General features: G+C 54.2%; 1 non-coding gene and 49 pseudogenes across 1 annotated transcript; all 50 read left to right on the top strand.

Annotated features, from left to right (window-relative positions):
• The first annotated feature begins 41 nt into the window (after window positions 1–41).
• Window positions 42–160, top strand: LOC144185178 (5S ribosomal RNA; annotated as a pseudogene).
• Window positions 161–216: 56 nt separating this feature from the next.
• Window positions 217–335, top strand: LOC144189009 (5S ribosomal RNA; annotated as a pseudogene).
• Window positions 336–391: 56 nt separating this feature from the next.
• On the top strand, window positions 392–510 carry LOC144191944 (5S ribosomal RNA; annotated as a pseudogene).
• A 221-nt stretch (window positions 511–731) lies between these two features.
• Window positions 732–850, top strand: LOC144183686 (5S ribosomal RNA; annotated as a pseudogene).
• Window positions 851–906: 56 nt separating this feature from the next.
• LOC144183176 (5S ribosomal RNA) lies at window positions 907–1,025 on the top strand (annotated as a pseudogene).
• Window positions 1,026–1,246: 221 nt separating this feature from the next.
• On the top strand, window positions 1,247–1,375 carry LOC144184757 (5S ribosomal RNA; annotated as a pseudogene).
• Window positions 1,376–1,431: 56 nt separating this feature from the next.
• LOC144182301 (5S ribosomal RNA) lies at window positions 1,432–1,560 on the top strand (annotated as a pseudogene).
• Window positions 1,561–1,616: 56 nt separating this feature from the next.
• Window positions 1,617–1,745, top strand: LOC144186905 (5S ribosomal RNA; annotated as a pseudogene).
• A 56-nt stretch (window positions 1,746–1,801) lies between these two features.
• LOC144184340 (5S ribosomal RNA) lies at window positions 1,802–1,920 on the top strand (annotated as a pseudogene).
• A 56-nt stretch (window positions 1,921–1,976) lies between these two features.
• Window positions 1,977–2,093, top strand: LOC144184827 (5S ribosomal RNA; annotated as a pseudogene).
• Window positions 2,094–2,149: 56 nt separating this feature from the next.
• LOC144184710 (5S ribosomal RNA) lies at window positions 2,150–2,268 on the top strand (annotated as a pseudogene).
• Window positions 2,269–2,324: 56 nt separating this feature from the next.
• Window positions 2,325–2,443, top strand: LOC144185324 (5S ribosomal RNA; annotated as a pseudogene).
• A 56-nt stretch (window positions 2,444–2,499) lies between these two features.
• LOC144183423 (5S ribosomal RNA) lies at window positions 2,500–2,619 on the top strand (annotated as a pseudogene).
• A 56-nt stretch (window positions 2,620–2,675) lies between these two features.
• On the top strand, window positions 2,676–2,792 carry LOC144183718 (5S ribosomal RNA; annotated as a pseudogene).
• Window positions 2,793–2,848: 56 nt separating this feature from the next.
• Window positions 2,849–2,967, top strand: LOC144191271 (5S ribosomal RNA; annotated as a pseudogene).
• Window positions 2,968–3,023: 56 nt separating this feature from the next.
• LOC144187423 (5S ribosomal RNA) lies at window positions 3,024–3,142 on the top strand (annotated as a pseudogene).
• A 56-nt stretch (window positions 3,143–3,198) lies between these two features.
• On the top strand, window positions 3,199–3,317 carry LOC144188341 (5S ribosomal RNA; annotated as a pseudogene).
• A 56-nt stretch (window positions 3,318–3,373) lies between these two features.
• On the top strand, window positions 3,374–3,492 carry LOC144188901 (5S ribosomal RNA; annotated as a pseudogene).
• Window positions 3,493–3,548: 56 nt separating this feature from the next.
• LOC144184764 (5S ribosomal RNA) lies at window positions 3,549–3,667 on the top strand (annotated as a pseudogene).
• A 56-nt stretch (window positions 3,668–3,723) lies between these two features.
• On the top strand, window positions 3,724–3,842 carry LOC144187422 (5S ribosomal RNA; annotated as a pseudogene).
• A 56-nt stretch (window positions 3,843–3,898) lies between these two features.
• LOC144188339 (5S ribosomal RNA) lies at window positions 3,899–4,017 on the top strand (annotated as a pseudogene).
• A 56-nt stretch (window positions 4,018–4,073) lies between these two features.
• LOC144189641 (5S ribosomal RNA) lies at window positions 4,074–4,192 on the top strand (annotated as a pseudogene).
• A 55-nt stretch (window positions 4,193–4,247) lies between these two features.
• Window positions 4,248–4,366, top strand: LOC144188653 (5S ribosomal RNA; annotated as a pseudogene).
• Window positions 4,367–4,422: 56 nt separating this feature from the next.
• LOC144181710 (5S ribosomal RNA) lies at window positions 4,423–4,541 on the top strand (annotated as a pseudogene).
• Window positions 4,542–4,597: 56 nt separating this feature from the next.
• On the top strand, window positions 4,598–4,716 carry LOC144183435 (5S ribosomal RNA; annotated as a pseudogene).
• A 56-nt stretch (window positions 4,717–4,772) lies between these two features.
• Window positions 4,773–4,891, top strand: LOC144191293 (5S ribosomal RNA; annotated as a pseudogene).
• Window positions 4,892–4,947: 56 nt separating this feature from the next.
• Window positions 4,948–5,066, top strand: LOC144189417 (5S ribosomal RNA; annotated as a pseudogene).
• A 56-nt stretch (window positions 5,067–5,122) lies between these two features.
• LOC144186491 (5S ribosomal RNA) lies at window positions 5,123–5,241 on the top strand (annotated as a pseudogene).
• A 56-nt stretch (window positions 5,242–5,297) lies between these two features.
• LOC144182580 (5S ribosomal RNA) lies at window positions 5,298–5,416 on the top strand (annotated as a pseudogene).
• A 56-nt stretch (window positions 5,417–5,472) lies between these two features.
• Window positions 5,473–5,591, top strand: LOC144190949 (5S ribosomal RNA; annotated as a pseudogene).
• A 56-nt stretch (window positions 5,592–5,647) lies between these two features.
• On the top strand, window positions 5,648–5,766 carry LOC144186408 (5S ribosomal RNA; annotated as a pseudogene).
• Window positions 5,767–5,822: 56 nt separating this feature from the next.
• Window positions 5,823–5,941, top strand: LOC144182449 (5S ribosomal RNA; annotated as a pseudogene).
• Window positions 5,942–5,997: 56 nt separating this feature from the next.
• LOC144191164 (5S ribosomal RNA) lies at window positions 5,998–6,116 on the top strand (annotated as a pseudogene).
• A 56-nt stretch (window positions 6,117–6,172) lies between these two features.
• Window positions 6,173–6,291, top strand: LOC144186451 (5S ribosomal RNA). Its single transcript, XR_013324823.1, has one exon. It is a non-coding gene; the product is annotated as a 5S ribosomal RNA (ribosomal RNA).
• Window positions 6,292–6,347: 56 nt separating this feature from the next.
• On the top strand, window positions 6,348–6,466 carry LOC144188900 (5S ribosomal RNA; annotated as a pseudogene).
• A 56-nt stretch (window positions 6,467–6,522) lies between these two features.
• LOC144188899 (5S ribosomal RNA) lies at window positions 6,523–6,641 on the top strand (annotated as a pseudogene).
• A 56-nt stretch (window positions 6,642–6,697) lies between these two features.
• LOC144189445 (5S ribosomal RNA) lies at window positions 6,698–6,816 on the top strand (annotated as a pseudogene).
• A 56-nt stretch (window positions 6,817–6,872) lies between these two features.
• On the top strand, window positions 6,873–6,991 carry LOC144190519 (5S ribosomal RNA; annotated as a pseudogene).
• A 56-nt stretch (window positions 6,992–7,047) lies between these two features.
• LOC144187047 (5S ribosomal RNA) lies at window positions 7,048–7,176 on the top strand (annotated as a pseudogene).
• Window positions 7,177–7,232: 56 nt separating this feature from the next.
• On the top strand, window positions 7,233–7,351 carry LOC144191423 (5S ribosomal RNA; annotated as a pseudogene).
• A 56-nt stretch (window positions 7,352–7,407) lies between these two features.
• Window positions 7,408–7,526, top strand: LOC144182159 (5S ribosomal RNA; annotated as a pseudogene).
• Window positions 7,527–7,767: 241 nt separating this feature from the next.
• On the top strand, window positions 7,768–7,886 carry LOC144189196 (5S ribosomal RNA; annotated as a pseudogene).
• Window positions 7,887–7,942: 56 nt separating this feature from the next.
• LOC144185641 (5S ribosomal RNA) lies at window positions 7,943–8,071 on the top strand (annotated as a pseudogene).
• Window positions 8,072–8,127: 56 nt separating this feature from the next.
• Window positions 8,128–8,256, top strand: LOC144187211 (5S ribosomal RNA; annotated as a pseudogene).
• A 56-nt stretch (window positions 8,257–8,312) lies between these two features.
• On the top strand, window positions 8,313–8,431 carry LOC144184583 (5S ribosomal RNA; annotated as a pseudogene).
• A 221-nt stretch (window positions 8,432–8,652) lies between these two features.
• Window positions 8,653–8,771, top strand: LOC144190305 (5S ribosomal RNA; annotated as a pseudogene).
• A 56-nt stretch (window positions 8,772–8,827) lies between these two features.
• LOC144190262 (5S ribosomal RNA) lies at window positions 8,828–8,946 on the top strand (annotated as a pseudogene).
• A 56-nt stretch (window positions 8,947–9,002) lies between these two features.
• LOC144185552 (5S ribosomal RNA) lies at window positions 9,003–9,131 on the top strand (annotated as a pseudogene).
• Window positions 9,132–9,187: 56 nt separating this feature from the next.
• On the top strand, window positions 9,188–9,306 carry LOC144189630 (5S ribosomal RNA; annotated as a pseudogene).
• Window positions 9,307–9,362: 56 nt separating this feature from the next.
• On the top strand, window positions 9,363–9,481 carry LOC144188033 (5S ribosomal RNA; annotated as a pseudogene).
• Window positions 9,482–9,562: the final 81 nt, after the last annotated feature.

Below are 9,562 nucleotides of genomic sequence, written 5' to 3'. Positions count from 1 at the left end.
TTTTCGACATTTCATGGGTGTCCATCTGCTAGTACAGTACCGCTCACGGCCATACCACCCTGAAAAGGCCCGATCTCGTCCGATCTCGGAAGCCAAGTATGGTCCGGCCTGGTCAGTACCTGATTGGGAGACCGCTTGCGAATACCAGGTCCTGTGAGCATCATACCCCGCATCTTTTTCGACATTTCATGGGTGTCCATCTGCAAGAGCAGTACCGCTCACGGCCATACCACCCTGAAAAGGCCCGATCTCGTCCGATCTCGGAAGCCAAGCATGGTTCGGCCTGGTTAGTACCTGATTGGGAGACCGCTTGGGAATACCAGGTGCAGTGAGCATCATACCCCGCATCTTTTTCGACATTTCATGGGTGTCCATCTGCAGGAGCAGTACCGCTCACGGCCATACCACCCTGAAAAGGCCCGTTCTCGTCCGATCTCGGAAGCCAAGCATGGTTTGGCCTGTTTAGTACCTGATTGGGACACCGCTTGGGAATACCAGGTGCTGTGAGCATCATACCCCGCATCTTTTTCGACATTTCATGGGTGTCCATCTGCAAAAGCAGTACCGCTCAAGGCCATACCACCCTGAAAAGGCCCGATCTCGGAAGCCAAGCATGGTCCGGCCTGGTTAGTACCTGATTGGGAGACTGCTTGGGAATACCAGGTTCTGTGAGCATCATACCCTGCATCTTTTTCGACATTTCATTGGTGTCCATCTGCTAGTGCAGTACCGCTCACGGCCATACCACCCTGAAAAGGCCCGATCTCGTCCGATCTCGGCAGCCAAGCATCGTTCGGCCTGTTTAGTACCTGATTGGGAGACCGCTTCGGAATACCAGGTGCTGTGAGCATCATACCCCGCATCTTTTTCGACATTTCATGGGTGTCCATCTGCTAGTGCAGTACCGCTCACGGCCATACCACCCTGAAAAGGCCCGATCTTGTCCGATCTCGGCAGCCAAGCATGGTTCGGCCTGTTTAGTACCTGATTGGGAGACCGCTTCGGAATACCAGGTGCTGTGAGCATCATACCCCGCATCTTTTTCGACATTTCATGGGTGTCCATCTGCAAAAGCAGTACCGCTCAAGGCCATACCACCCTGAAAAGGCCCGATCTCGGAAGCCAAGCATGGTCCGGCCTGGTTAGTACCTGATTGGGAGACCGCTTGGGAATACCAGGTTCTGTGAGCATCATACCCTGCATCTTTTTCGACATTTCATGGGTGTCCATCTGCAAGAGCAGTACCGCTCACAGCCATACCACCCTGATAAGGCCCGATCTCGCCCGATCTCGTCCGATTTCGGCAGCCAAGCATGGTTCGGCCTGGTTAGTACTTGATTGGGAGACCGCTTGGGAATACCAGGTGCTGTGAGCATCATACCCCGCATCTTTTTCGACATTTCATGGGTGTCCATCTGCAAGGAGAGTACCGCTCACGGTCATACCACCCTGATAAGGCCCGATCTCGCCCGATCTCGTCCGATCTCGGAAGCCAAGCATGGTTCGGCCTGGTTAGTACCTGATTGGGAGACCGCTTGGGAATACCAGGTGCTGTGAGCATCATACCCCGCATCTTTTTCGACATTTCATGGGTGTCCATCTGCAAGAGCAGTACCGCTCACGGCCATACCACCCTGATAAGGCCCGATCTCGCCCGATCTCGTCCGATCTCGGAAGCCGAGCATGGTTCGGCCTGTTTAGTACCTGATTGGGAGACTGCTTGGGAATACCAGGTGCTGTGAGCATCATACCCCGCATCTTTTTCGACATTTCATGGGTGTCCATCTGCAAGAGCAGTACCGCTCTCGGCCATACCACCCTGAAAAGGCCCGATCTCGTCCGATTTCGGAAGCCAAGCATGGTTCGGCCTGGTTCGTAGCTGATTGGGAGACCGCTTGGGAATACCAGGTGCTGTGAGCATCATACCCCGCATCTTTTTCGACATTTCATGGGTGTCCATCTGGTGGTGCAGTACCGCTCACGGCCATACCACCCTGAAAAGGCCCGATTGTCCGATCTCGGAAGCCAAGCATGGTTAGGCCTGGTTAGTACCTGATTGGGAGACCGCTTGGAAATACCAGGTGCTGTGAGCATCATACCCCGCATCTTTTTCGACATTTAATGGGTGTCCATCTGCAAGAGCAGTACTGCTCACGGCCATACCACCCTGAAAAGGCCCGATCTCGCCCGATCTCGGCAGCCAAGCATGATTCGGCCTGGTTACTACCTGATTGGGAGACCGCTTGGGAATACCAGGTGCTGTGAGCATCATACCCTGCATCTTTTTCGACATTTCATGGGTGTCCATCTGCAAGAGCAGTACCGCTCACGGCCATACCACCCTGAAAAGGCCCGATCTCGTCCGATCTCGGAAGCCAGGCATGGTTCGGACTGGTTAGTACCTGATTGGGAGACCGCTTGGAAATACCAGGTGCTGTGAGCATCATACCCCGCATCTTTTTTGACATTTCTTGGGTGTCCATCTGCTAGTGCAGTACCGCTCACGGCCATACCACCCTGAAAAGGCCCGATCTCGTCCGATCTCGGAAAGCCAAGCATGGTTCGGCCTGGTTAGTACCTGATTGGGAGACTGCTTGGAAATACCAGGTGCTGTGAGCATCATACCCCGCATCTTTTTCGACATTTCATGGGTGTCCATCTGCTAGTGCAGTACCGCTCACGGCCATACCACCCTGAAAAGGCCCGATTGTCCGATCTCGGAAGCCAAGCATGGTTCGGCCTGGTTAGTACCTGATTGGGAGACCGCTTGGGAATACCAGGTGCTGTGAGCATCATACCCCGCATCTTTTTCGACATTTCATGGGTGTCCATCTGCAAGAGCAGTACCGCTCACGGCCATACCACCCTGAAAAGGCCCGATCTCGTCCGATCGCGGCAGCCAAGCATGGTTCGGCCTGTTTAGTACCTGAATGGGAGACCGCTTGGGAATACCAGGTGCTGTGAGCATCATACGCCGCATCTTTTTCGACATTTCATGGGTGTCCATCTGCAAGAGCAGTACCGCTCACGGCCATACCACCCTGAAAAGGCCCGATCTCGCCCGATCTCGGAATCCAAGCATGGTTCGGCCTGGTTAGTACCTGATTGGGAGACCGCTTGGGAATACCAGGTGCTGTGAGCATCATACCCTGCATCTTTTTCGACATTTCATGGGTGTCCATCTGCATGAGCAGTACCGCACACGGCCATACCACCCTGAAAAGGCCCGATCTCGTCCGATCTCGGAAGCCAAGCATGGTTTGGCCTGGTTAGTACCTGGTTGGGAGACTGCTTGGGAATACCAGGTGCTGTGAGCATCATACCCCGCGTCTTTTTCGACATTTCATGGGTGTCCATCTGCTAGTGCAGTACCGCTCACGGCCATACCACCCTGAAAAGGCCCGATCTCGTCCGATCTCGGCAGCCAAGCATGGTTCGGCCTGTTTAGTACCTGATTGGGAGACCGCTTGGGAATACCAGGTGCTGTGAGCATCATACCCCGCATCTTTTTCGACATTTCATGGGTGTCCATCTGCAAGAGCAGTACCGCTCACGGCCATACCACCCTGAAAAGGCCCGATCTCGTCCTAACGCGGCAGCCAAGCATGGTTCGGCCTGTTTAGTACCTGAATGGGAGACCGCTTGGGAATACCAGGTGCTGTGAGCATCATACGCCGCATCTTTTTCGACATTTCATGGGTGTCCATCTGCAAGAGCAGTACCGCTCACGGCCATACCACCCTGAAAAGGCCCGATCTCGCCCGATCTCGGAATCCAAGCATGGTTCGGCCTGGTTAGTACCTGATTGGGAGACCGCTTGGGAATACCAGGTGCTGTGAGCATCATACCCTGCATCTTTTTCGACATTTCATGGGTGTCCATCTGCATGAGCAGTACCGCACACGGCCATACCACCCTGAAAAGGCCCGATCTCGTCCGATCTCGGAAGCCAAGCATGGTTTGGCCTGGTTAGTACCTGGTTGGGAGACTGCTTGGGAATACCAGGTGCTGTGAGCATCATACCCCGCGTCTTTTTCGACATTTCATGGGTGTCCATCTGCTAGTGCAGTACCGCTCACGGCCATACCACCCTGAAAAGGCCCGATCTCGTCCGATCTCGGCAGCCAAGCATGGTTCGGCCTGTTTAGTACCTGATTGGGAGACCGCTTGGGAATACCAGGTGCTGTGAGTTCATACCCCGCATCTTTTTCGACATTTCATGGGTGTCCATCTGCTAGTGCAGTACCGCTCACGGCCATACCACCCTGAAAAGGCCCAATCTCGTCCGAACTCGGAAGCCAAGCATGGTTCGGCCTGGTTAGTACCTGATTGGGAGACCGCTTGGGAATACCAGGTGCTGTGAGCATCATACCCCGCATCTTTTTCGACATTTCATGGGTGTCCATCTGCAAGAACAGTACCGCTCACGGCCATACCACCCTGAAAAGGCTCGATCTCGCCCGATCTCGGAAGCCAAGCATGGTTCGGCCTGGTTAGTACCTGATTGGGAGATCGCTTGGGAATACCAGGTGCTGTGAGCATCATACCCCGCATCTTTTTCGACATTTCATGGGTGTCCATCTGCTAGTGCAGTACCGCTCACGGCCATACCACCCTGAAAAGGCCCGATCTCGTCCGATCTTGGAAGCCAAGCATGGTTCGGCCTGGTTAGTACCTGATTGGGAGTCCGCTTGGGAATACCAGGTGCTGTGTACATCATACCCCGCATCTTTTTCGACATTTCATGGGTGTCCATCTGCTAGTGCAGTACCGCTCACGGCCATACCACCCTGAAAAGGCCCGATCTCGTCCGATCTCGGAAGCCAAGCATGGTTAGACTTGTTTAGTACCAGATTGGGAGACCGCTTGGGAATATCAGGTGCTGTGAGAACCATGCCCCGCATCTTTTTCGACATTTCATGGGTGTCCATCTGCAACAGCAGTACCGCTCACGGCCATACCACCCTGAAAAGGCCCGATCTCGTCCGTTCTCGGAAGCCAAGCATGGTTCGGCCTGGTTAGTACCTGGTTGGAAGACCGCTTGGGAATACCAGGTGCTGTGAGCATCGTACCCCGCATCTTTTTCGACATTTCATGGGTGTCCATCTGCTAGTGCAGTACCGCGCACGGCCATACCACCCTGAAAAGGCCCGATCTCGTCCGTTCTTGGAAGCCAAGCATGGTTCGGCCTGGTTAGTACCTGATTGGTAGACCGCTTGGAAATACCAGGTGCTGTGAGCATCATACCCCGCATCTTTTTCGACATTTCATGGGTGTCCATCTGCTAGTGCAGTACTGCTCACGGCCATACCACCCTGAAAAGGCCCGATCTCGTCCGATCTCGGCAGCCAAGCATGGTTCGGTCTGTTTAGTACCTGATTGGGAGACCGCTTCGGAATACCAGGTGCTGTGAGCATCATACCTCGCATCTTTTTCGACATTTCATGGGTGTCCATCTGCTAGTGCAGTACCGCTCACGGCCATACCACCCTGAAAAGGCCCGATCTCGTCCGATCTCGGAAGCCAAGCATGGTTCGGCCTGTTTAGTACCTGATTGGGAGACCGCTTGGGAATACCAGATGCTGTGAGCACCATACCCCGCATCTTTTTCGACATTTCATGGGTGTCCATCTGCAAGTGCAGTACCGCTCACGGCCATACCACCCTGAAAAGGCCCGATCTCGTCCGATCGTGGAAGCCAAGCATGGTTCGGCCTGTTTAGTACCTGATTGGGAGACCGCTTGGGAATACCAGGTGCTCTGAGCATCATACCCCGCATCTTTTTCGACATTTCATGGGTGTCCATCTGCAAGGACGGTACCGCTCACGGCCATACCACCCTGAAAAGGCCCGATCTCGTCCGATCTTGGAAGCCAAGCATGGTTCGGCCTGTTTAGTGCCTGATTGGGAGACCGCTTGGGAATACCAGGTGCTGTGAGCATCATACCCCGCATCTTTTTCGACATTTCATGGGTGTCCATCTGCAAGAGCAGTACCGCTCACGGCCATACCACCCTGAAAAGGCCCGATCTCGCCCGATCTCGGAAGCCAAGCATAGTTCGGCCTGGTTAGTACCTGATTGGGAGACCGCTTGGGAATACCAGGTGCTGTGAGCATCATACCCCGCATCTTTTTCGACATTTCATGGGTGTCCATCTGCAAGATCAGTATTGCTCACGGCCATACCACCCTGAAAAGGCCCGATCTCATCCGATCTCGGAAGCTAAGCATGGTTCGGCCTGGTTAGTACCTAGTTGGGAGACCTTCTGGGAATACCAGGTGCTGTGAGCATCATACCCTGCATCTTTTTCGACATTTCATGGGTGTCCATTTGCTAGTGCAGTACCGCTCACGGCCATACCACCCTGAAAAGGCCCGATCTCGTCCGATCTCGGCAGCCAAGCATGGTTCGGCCTGTTTAGTACCTGATTGGGAGACCGCTTGGGAATACCAGGTGCTGTGAGCATCATACCCCGCATCTTTTTCGACATTTCATGGGTGTCCATTTGCTAGTGCAGTACCGCTCACGGCCATACCACCCTGAAAAGGCCCGATCTCGTCCGATCTCGGCAGCCAAGCATGGTTCGGCCTGTTTAGTACCTGATTGGGAGACCGCTTGGGAATACCAGGTGCTGTGAGCATCATACCCCGCATCTTTTTCGACATTTCATGGGTGTCCATCTGCAAGAGCAGTACCGCTCACGGCCATACCACCCTGAAAAAGCCTGATCTCGTCCGATCTCGGAAGCCAAGCAAAGTTCGGCCTGGTTAGTACCTGATTGGGAGACCGCTTGGGAATACCAGGTGCTGTGAGCATCATACCCCACATCTTTTTCGACATTTCATGGGTGTCCATCTGCAAGAGCAGTACCGCTCACGGCCATACCACCCTGAAAAGGCCCGATCTCGTCCGATTTCGGAAGCCAAGCATGGTTCGGCCTGGTTAGTAGCTGATTGGGAGACCGCTTGGGAATACCAGGTGCTGTGAGCATCATACCCCGCATCTTTTTCGACATTTCATGGGTGTCCATCTGCAAGAGCAGTACCGCTCACGGCCATACCACCCTGATAAGGCCCGATCTCGCCCGATCTCGTCCTATCTCGGCAGCCAAGCATGGGTCGGCCTGGTTAGTACCTGATTGGGAGACCGCTTGGGAATACCAGGTGCTGTGAGCATCATACCCCGCATCTTTTTCGACATTTCATGGGTGTCCATCTGCAAGAGCAGTACCGCTCACGGCCATACCACCCTGAAAAGGCCCGATCTCGTCCGATCTCGGAAGCCAAGCATGGTTCGGCCTGTTTAGTACCTGATTGGGAGGCTGCTTGGGAATACCAGGTGCTGTGAGCATCATACCCCACATCTTTTTCGACATTTCATGGGTGTCCATCTGCAAGAGCAGTACCGCTCACGGCCATACCACCCTGAAAAGGCCCGATCTCGTCCGATTTCGGAAGCCAAGCATGGTTCGGCCTGGTTAGTAGCTGATTGGTAGACCGCTTGGGAATACCAGGTGCTGTGAGCATCATACCCCGCATCTTTTTCGACATTTCATGGGTGTCCATCTGCAAGAGCAGTACCGCTCACGGCCATACCACCCTGATAAGGCCCGATCTCGCCCGATCTCGTCCTATCTCGGCAGCCAAGCATGGGTCGGCCTGGTTAGTACCTGATTGGGAGACCGATTGGGAATACCAGGTGCTGTGAGCATCATACCCCGCATCTTTTTCGACATTTCATGGGTGTCCATCTGCAAGAGCAGTACCGCTCACGGCCATACCACCCTGAAAAAGCCCGATCTCGTCCGATTTCGAAAGCCAAGCATGGTTCGGCCTGGTTAGTACCTAGTTGGGAGACCTTCTGGGAATACCAGGTGCTGTGAGCATCATACCCCGCATCTTTTTCGACATTTCATGGGTGTCCATCTGCTAGTGCAGTACCGCTCACGGCCATACCACCCTGAAAAGGCCCGATCTCGTCCGATCTCGTCCGATCTAGGAAGCCAAGCATGGTTCGGCCTGGTTAGTACCTGATTGGGAGACCGCTTGGGAATACCAGGTGCTGTGAGCATCATACCCCGCATCTTTTTCGACATTTCATGGGTGTCCATCTGCTAGTGCAGTACCGCTCACAGCCATACCACCCTGAAAAGGCCCGATCTCGTCCGATCTCGTCCGATCTCGGCAGCCAAGCATGTTTCGGCCTGGTTAGTACCTGATTGGGAGACCGCTTGGGAATACCACGTGCTGTGAGCATCATACCCCGCATCTTTTTCGACATTTCATGGGTGTCCATCTGCAAAAGCAGTACCGCTCACGGCCATACCACCCTGAAAAGGCCCGATCTCGCCTGATCTCGGAAGCCAAGCATGTTTCGGCCTGGTTCGTACCTGATTGGGAGACCGTTTGGGAATACCAGGTGCTGTGAGCATCATACCCCGCATCTTTTTCGACATTTCATGGGTGTCCATCTGCTAGTGCAGTACCGCTCACGGCCATACCACCCTGAAAAGGCCCGATCTCGGAAGCCAAGCATGGTTCGGCCTGTTTAGTACCTGATTGGAAGACCGCTTGGGAATACCAGGTGCTGTGAGCATCATACCCCGCATCTTTTTCGACATTTCATGGGTGTCCATCTGCTATTGCAGTGCCGCTCACGGCCATACCACCCTGAAAAGGCCCGATCTCGTCCGATCTCGGAAGCCAAGCATGATTCGGCCTGTTTAGTACCTGATTGGGAGACCGCTTGGGAATACCAGGTGCTGTGAGCATCATACCCCGCATCTTTTTCGACATTTCATGGGTGTCCATCTGCTAGTGCAGTACCGCTCACGGCCATACCACCCTGAAGAGGCCCGATCTCGTCCGATCTCGGCAGCCAAGCATGGTTCGGCCTGTTTAGTACCTGATTGGGAGACCGCTTGGGAATACCAGGTGCTGTGAGCATCATACCCCGCATCTTTTTCGACATTTCATGGGTGTCCATCTGCTAGTGCAGTACCGCTCATGGCCATACCACCCTGAAAAGGCCCGATCTTGCCCGCTCTCGTCCGATCTCGGCAGCCAAGCATGGTTCGGCCTGGTTAGTACCTGATTGGGAGACCGCTTGGGAATACCAGGTGCTGTGAGCATCATACCCCGCATCTTTTTCGACATTTCATGGGTGTCCATCTGCTTGTACAGTACCGCCCACGGCCATACCACCCTGAAAAGGCCCGATCTCGTCCGATCTCGGAAGCCAAGCATGGTTCGGCCTGGTCAGTACCTGATTGGGAGACCGCTTGGGAATACCAGGTGCTGTGAGCATCATACCCCGCATCTTTTTCGACATTTCATGGCTGTCCATCTGCAAGAGCAGTACCGCTCACGGCCATACCACCCTGATAAGGCCCGATCTCGTCCGATCTCGGAAGCCAAGCATGGTTTGGCCTGTTTAGTACCTGATTGGGAGACCGCTTGGGAATACCAGGTGCTGTGAGCATCATACCCCGCATCTTTTTCGACATTTCATGGGTGTCCATCTGCTAGTGCAGTACCGCTCACGGCCATACCACCCTGAAAA

This window comes from Stigmatopora nigra, unplaced genomic scaffold (assembly GCF_051989575.1).
Source record: "Stigmatopora nigra isolate UIUO_SnigA unplaced genomic scaffold, RoL_Snig_1.1 HiC_scaffold_24, whole genome shotgun sequence".
In the NCBI taxonomy this organism is placed as follows: domain Eukaryota; kingdom Metazoa; phylum Chordata; class Actinopteri; order Syngnathiformes; family Syngnathidae; genus Stigmatopora; species Stigmatopora nigra.
This window is presented reverse-complemented; position numbering and strand designations above follow the sequence as displayed.